An 8,165-nucleotide genomic window follows, 5' to 3' on the forward strand; every position below is an offset into this window, starting at 1 on the left:
CATTGTATAACTTCAGATCTTGTATTAGCCACATAATTTGCTCTGCAGCCTAAACAAGATCCACCAACTCTTGTATTTTTCTAGTGACAAAAATATAATCCCTTTGTGGCAGGGTGGAGGAGCTGCAGCCACTCAGGCTGATTAGGGCACAGGTGGGCCCAATCAGCCTCTCCACCCTGCCAGCCTTCATAAGGCATAGCTGCACAGCAGCAAGGGTTCTCCTGAGACGCTGTGTGAAGGTGCTTCTGCACTGTGTGTGGTGATTTAACGAAATAAAGAGGGTTCTGCACTGAACTCTGTGTCTCTCCATCCTGTCGGTCGGGCCCCCGTGGCACTCACACTGCTACACCCTTTCTCTGGAAAATGTCCTTAAACGTACTCCTTGATTTTCTTAGAATCTTTTTGTCTTCAGTTTTTGAGGTGAGACTGGAAATATCTAGGTCTGTTAAAGTGGTTCTTGAGTTGGCCATATTCAGTTCTCCTTCGTTTTTATAGCAACAATTCACAATAAAAATAATTTCAAGGTACTTTACACAGAACACAAATCCAAGTCCCTCAAAGACAATCCAGTTCATTTAAATTATTTTCAATTACAGTATATCCAGTGCATCGTCATTCAGCTAATCCACTTTAATCAAACCTGAGGTTTAGTGAAAACTCTGAGTCTGTTAACCCTGAAATGAGGGAAACTCATGAGTTTTCCGTTTCACAAAGGGAGGTAACTCAAACCAGAGAAAGAGGAGTAACTCTAACCTGTTTCACAAAGGCCCGGTTTCACAGACAAGGCTTAAGCCTAGTCTCGGACTAAAATGCTGTTTGAGCTGGCTTAACTTTAAGTCACTTGCACAGACATATCTTAAAATAGTCATAGATTTAGTCTGTTCTGGATTAAACAAAGCCAATTGCAAGAGGGTGGATTAGAGCTACTCTAGGACTAAATTGAAGTTTATATTAATCCTGCAAAGAGGCAGGTTTAACTTCAGTTTAGTACTGTTTGTGAAAGGGAGCACAGATGGTTTGGGAGCATGGAGTATTTGGAATATCTAAATGAAGACCAATATTCGCTACAGAGGCCAGCCTGACAAATACTTGTGGATAGGAGTCATCCATTGAATCAGTTTGATGAAATTAATTTCCGAGACCGCTTTCGTATGTACAAAGAAGATGTACTGGAGATAATTACTTTGCTTGAGCCTAGACTTTCCTCCATGTCTCAAAGAGGAAGGCCTGTACCCAGTTCTCTCCAAGTTCTGATCACTTTGAGATTCTTGGCATCTGGAACCTTTCATTGTGAAACTGGTGATTTGTGTGGTGTCAGCAAAGCAACAGTGTGTAGAATAGTTCACAATGTCTGCAGTGCCATTTGTGAACTGAGAAATCTGTACATTAAGTTCCCTGATGCTGCTGAGCAAGCCAACTATAAATCGCGATTCTACGAATATGGGAACTTCCCAGGAGTGATTGGCTGTAATGATGGATGTCATATTGAAATCAAGTGTCCATCAACTCCTGATGCTGAGGAGTACAGGAACCGTAAGAACTGGTTTTCCATCAATGTTCAGGCTGTATGCACTCCCAATTTAGAGTTTTCAAACATTGTTGCCCGTTTGAAGGGAGCAACACATGACTCAAGGATTTTTCACAACTCTTCATTGTGTGCTCAGTTTATGAGAGGGCAACATAGCGGAATACTAATTGGTGACAGTGCATATGCGCATAGTTCCTATTTATTCACGCCTTGGCCACATCCCACAACAACTGAGCAGCAAAGATATAACAAAGCTCATATTCGCACTAGAGGGATGGTCGAGCGTATGTTTGGAGTGTGGAAAAATCAATTCCAGTGTTTATGCAATACACTTTGTGTATTGCACAAAGTGATGCTGCAAGGTGATCATTGCTACAACTGTGCTGCACAACTACCTGAAGCTGCACAACTACCTGAAGCAGTATAATTGTCCTGACCCTCCAATGGAAGACCAGAATGATTCAGATGTGCCCATGCCAGTCCAACGAGGACTTGCACTCAGAGCTGCTTTCACATTGCAGGGCAATAGTGTGCTGAAAAATTAAATGAGAAACTCAACCAAGGCTGTCCTAAAATTTAGGTTGTGGTGACTACAATACTCACACTCTTGTCAAGTGTATTTCATTACATTACATAGCTATCTCATGCATCTTTCTTTGAACAACTCTCTCTTCTAATTTCATATCCAATTCGACCTGTAGAATTCTCATTTTCATGTCATGTTCTTCTATCAGATATTTCATTTTCTGCTCATGAACTTCTAAGGCTAACTTTTCATGTATGGACATCCTTTTTGGTCTCTGCTGGAAGGTGGTGGCAGCATCTTTTCTCTGGGATGCCATGCCAGATGTGGAGGGTGCACAGTCACTGTGCACTGGCTCTTCCACCAGGGATAGAATAATTTCCTCTGGGAAAAGAACGCTTTTTGATACAAAAGTGTGGTTACATTTTCATTTGCATTGAATTCACTGCAAATGGCAGCCCAAGCATTGTTCTTCTTATGTTCAACAGCAGCACTATGCCCTTTACTTTCAATAACAGCATGATTTCCCAAAATGTGTTTAAGTAGAGTTTTTTTTTCATACATAGTATAGTTCTTTGAGCGTGTTCTTTTAGCTTCAGCCATGTTTGGTGTCAAAATTCCCTCCAGCAAAACTGTCCTCAATTCCATATTATAAACAAATATAAGCCACGCTCATGCAAGCCACTTAAATGATCTAGCTTTACTAGTCTGACTTAGGCCTACTCCTGGCTTGATATAAGCCTTGTCTGTGAAACCGGGCCAAAGAGAGGTAACTTAAGCTCTCGGTCAGTTACCGTAGTAACAGAGTCTCTGAATCTAACCTGGTCGGGACCAGGTTTATATCGTCAAACCTGGAGTTTTTCTGCGTCTCCGCCTCTTTCAGAGACGCACGCACATTTGATTTCCTCATTCATTCAGTCAGCAGGCGAGTTTTGGCGAAGTTCTGCTGTCTGTCATTAAAAACAGAGTCAGTATAAATATTAGAAGTCCATTGTCACGAACATGGCATGTCCTTTTGATGAAGACACAATTGATGAAGGTGCAGAATTAATGCGCAGAGAATTAAATATTCGTCGGGAGATGGTTATCAGACCACGTAATACATGTACATTATACATAGTCTCATTACAGGCAAAGCAATATATGTTAATCTACTGCCGGCAATGCGAACCAGACTCCTGCTCCGATCATACAGAGACCGGTCAGCTCTTAGTAGAGGGCCCAGGACTACATACTCACCGAGCGCCCCCCACAGAATGGCACGAGGGACACGGTCAAATGCCTTCTCCAGATTCACAAAGCACATGGTTCTACTGGACCTCAGTGCTGCTTTTGACACTATAGATCATGACATTTTACTGCACAGGTTAGAGCATGTTGTTGGGATTAAAGGGACCGCTCTACGTTGGTTTAAATCATATCTATCTGACAGGTTCCAGTTTGTTCATGTACATGAAGTTTCTTCAGAACAGTCAAGGGTCTGTTATGGTGTTCCGCAGGGTTCAGTGCTAGGGCCAATCTTGTTCAGTTTATACATGCAGCCATTGGGAAGTATAATCCAGAATCACGGCATACACTTTCATTGTTATGCTGATGATACGCAGCTCTACTTGTCTATGAAGCCGGATGAAACAGAACCGTTAGTTAAACTTCAGGCATGTCTTAGGGACATCAAGGACTGGATGTCCAGAAATTTCTTGCTTCTAAATTCAGATAAAACAGAGGTTATCATTCTTGGTCCAGAGCATCTTAGGAAGGGATTAGATGGTGTTGCGATGTATTCCAGTGCAACTGTGAGAAACCTTGGTGTTATTTTCGATCAGGATTTGTCGTTTAAACCATATGTCAATCAGGTTTGTAAAATAGCATTTTTCCATCTCCGTAATATTGCAAAGATTAGGAAAATCCTCTCGCAGAATGATGCATAAAAACTAGTTAATGCGTTTGTATCTTCTAGACTACATTACTGTAATGTGTTGTTAGCAGGATGTCCAAGTAATTTGCTGAATAGGCTCCAGCTGATCCAGAATGCAACAGCACGAGTGCTGACAGGAATCAGCAGGAGAGACCACGTCTCTCCAGTGTTAGCGTCGCTCCATTGGCTACCCGTAAAATTCAGAATCCAATTTAAAATGTTATTACTTGCGTATAAAGCCCAAAACGGCTTAGCTCTGCATTATTTGCAAGACCTGATAGTGCCTTATGTTCCTGTCAGAGCTCTCCGTTCTCAGAGTGCAGGTTTACTCATAGTTCCTAGAGTATCCAAATGTAGATTTGGAGGGCGGGCATTCTGCTATCAGGCACCATTACTATGGAACCAACTTCCAATCTGGGTTAAGGAGGCTGACACTACCTCCACCTTTAAAACTAAACTTAAAACATTTCTGTTTAGTAAAGCCTATAGTTAGTGTTTAGTAAACCTCTAGCTGGTGTTGGTAAATCTCTAGGTAGTGTAAACTCTAGTGTGCCAGAGTCGTTCCTGTAGTTTCTTGTGCTGGCCCCCCCTTCTCCTCCCTTTTCTCTCTTTTGTCCATGTTGCAGCATCCTGGGGCATTACTTTTCTCAGTAATAGGGGTTACCGTAGCAACGCTAGTTGCCAAAAAGCAAAAAAAAAGGCGAAAATTCAGATGCTTATTGCTCGGCCGAACTTTATCGTAGAGACATCGTTCAAACTTTCAATCACTCGGCCCGATTGACACTAACGGAACGTACAACCTGATTTTGCAAATTATTACAGTTTTTGCGATATTGACCTTTCATTTTTTTTTTTTTCCGTTTGACTTTGGGCACTTGTTGTTAAGCAATAGGTTATCGTAGAGACATCGTACAAATGTTTCCCGACTCGGTACGCTGTGGACTTAAACATGTTCAAATTTCATGACGCTGTGATTTAAGGAAATTTTTTGTCAAAATCCATGCCAAATGGCCCCATTCATTCGGATGGGGTTTTTTACCATGGTGAAAAAAAACCTATCTGTTAACGTAGCCTGAACCGGAATGTGCACCCAAGCATGGCATGCATCGTTGGATGCGGCTCCATCGTGCCTCGATGGGCATTACTTTTCTCAGTCAAAAGCGTTACCATGGCGACGCTAGACGCCAAAAAGCACGCCCCATTAATAACTATGGGGAGCAATAGAATGAATGCAATACAACCGTAAACACCTCAAACTGACATAGAACCCCCCCGAACACAACCACTACAGCCCCAAACCAAAGCAGCAAGAGGGGACGAATGGGCGGTAGGGCATGCCCATATCAAAATTTCCTGAAATTTTCTAGTATTCTTCTTCTTCTTCCTTCCAGCTCTTTAAAACATTGGCAACATTTGCAGCCAAAACTAATTAGGGCCCGAGCACTTACATTTTTTTTTTTTTTTATCTAGTTTTTATTTTTCCGACGAAATGACGGCCTTTTTGCCCCCCTAAACAAAAGTCACCAAATTTTGCACGTCAAAGACGTCAAAAAGCGCACTCGCCCCTTCATCTGGTTGGTCCATACAGATACAATTTCGTGCCTCAAGCCCCACAATACGGTTTGACGTATTTAGACGAAATCGGTACACACCTGTATCATGTCGAAACTTAAAGAAAAGTATCTTGGTCCATATTTGATAGTTCCTACTTTCTGCCATAACTTTTGAATGGTTTGACATAAAGACTCGTGGGTGGTGTCATCTGACTTGGTATTGAGTACTTGAACTTCATTGGCATGAATTAGCCCCGCCCCTGCTTCTGATTGGTCGATATGTGATAGTTCCTATTTTCTGCAATAACTTTTGAATGGTTTGACATAGAGACTCGTGGGTGGTGTCATTGGAATTGGTTTTAAGTCCACCCCCCACGACTCTCTATGTCAAAACATTCAAAAGTTATAGCAGGAAATAGGGACAACCAATCAGAAGAAGGGGCAGGGCTAATTTTCACCAATTATGGTCAAGGACTCAATACCGAGTCCCATGACACCACCCACGACTCTTTATGTCAAACCTTTCAAAAGTTATGGTAGAGAAAAGTATTCTAGGGGGCGCTGTTGAGCCGTTAGGCCAAGCCCATTAATGCAAACCATGAAATATCAAATGTATCGCCAGGCCTTGCTTGCATGCAAAATTTGGTGACTTTTGGAGAACTATCAAATATGGACCGATCAGATGAAGGGGAGGCGCGCCTTTTGCCGTCTAGCGTCGCCACGGTAACACTTTTGAAAGAGAAAAGTAATGCGCGTAGTCGCAAGATGGAGACGCACATTTTGATGTATAACACACCTGGGTGCACATTACGGTTCGGGCCGTATTAATTGCCGAAGGAATGGCATAAATTGCGCCAAAATTACACAATTAATAAAAAATGGCCGACTTCCTGTTCGGTTTCGGCCATGGCGCCTAGAGACTTTTCTTTAAGATGCGACATGATACAGGTGTGTACCGATTTTCGTTCATGTACGTCAAACCGTATTGTGGGGCTTGAGGCGCAAAGTTTTTTCTGTCTGAACCAATCAGATGAAGGGTGGGCGCGCTTTTTGGCGTCTAGCGTCGCCACCGTAACGCTTTTGAAAGAGAAAAGTAATGCGTGGTGTCGGAAGATGGAGACACACATTTTGATGTATAACACACCTGGGTGCACGTTACGGTTCGGGCCGCATTAACTGCCGAAGGAATGGCATGAATTTCGCCAAAATGACACGATTAATTCAAAATGGCCGACATCCTGTTCGGTTTCGGGCATGACGCCAAGAGACTTTTCTTTAAGTTGCGCCATGATACAGGTGTGTACTGATTTTCGTGCATGTACGTCAAACCGTATCGTGGGGCTTGGGGCACAAAGTTTTTTCTGTCTGAACCAATCAGATGAATCAGATGAAGGGTTGACACCCCCCCTGGCGGTGGACTACAAACCCTGCTGGGCTTTGTAGTCATTCCTTAATTCCTTTGTTTCAAAACCATGCGGTAAGCTGTAACAAAACTTGAGGCTGGTCTCAGACTAAGGCCTTAGAGCTGGGCCTTAAAGTTGAAATTAAACCTTCCCCTGTTCACATAGGACTGTGGCCCAACACATAAATGGACACTCCACGACCTCTCCACGACAGTCTTTATTGTGGTCCCAGTAGTGGACGGTGCAGCCCTCTAGCTGTACAGCTGTGTCTGGGATCAGCGGGTGAAGCCAGGTCTCCGTTACGATAGAAACACAGCCGTCTCATACGTTGCAGTTTCCCTTGGCGAGTACTTCCAGCTCGTCCATCTTGTGGTTCAACGATCTTGTATTGCTGATAAACGTGCTTGGTAGAGGAGGCTTGTGTGGGTCTCTCCTGAGTCGCATTAGCAGGCCGGGGCGGCAACTTCTCTTTGGTTTCCTCTCTCCTCTCCGTCTTCACCTCCTGTAGAGGCCGAACAACAATCCACGGAGCACCCGGTGGTCTCGATATTTCAGTTGGGATGTGGCGTGAGTGATACGTTTTGCCATTTTTGTGGATATTCATGTTGAAACCAATGTCCAGCAGATGTCGATTGTAGACATATGTAGCCGACGTAATGACAAACAAAAAACAAAGAAGGATCAGCGCAGTCGTGGAGCCGTAGAGCTCCACGACTGCGCTGAGCTTCTTAGACTTTTGCACTTTTGACAAAGCCTTGTCAAAAGTTCTGTTCTTGATTCTCTCTTTCCTATGTCCCTTTTCCTTCTCTACCCAGCTTGCCTATGGCAGAAGGGCCCCCACTTATGAGCCAGGTCCTGCTCAAGGTTTCTTCCCTCCTAAATGGGAGTTTTTCTTTGTCACTGTTTGGCTTAGGGTTTCTTCTCCCACTAGGGGAGTTTTTACCTGCCTTTGTTTATGTGATAATTGCTCGGGGGTCATGTTCTGGGTCTCTGGAAAGCACGTCGAGACAGCTTTATAAATAAAATTGAATTGGATTAAAGTGAATTAAATTTAATTGAGTTGAATTGAATCCCCACAGCAGAAAGGCACTTTAGCAATAGCACAATTGAACTACTGTTGTTAAGCAATATATATGTCTCATCAACTCTCAGCAGTTTGCAGTATTTATTACTTTTAGCAACGTGTCATCCCTCAGTTTTCCCTCCATCCATGGTATTTCAGGTGAAATATAACACCCAAGAA

Source organism: Cololabis saira, chromosome 4 (assembly GCF_033807715.1).
Source record: "Cololabis saira isolate AMF1-May2022 chromosome 4, fColSai1.1, whole genome shotgun sequence".
Taxonomy (NCBI): domain Eukaryota; kingdom Metazoa; phylum Chordata; class Actinopteri; order Beloniformes; family Belonidae; genus Cololabis; species Cololabis saira.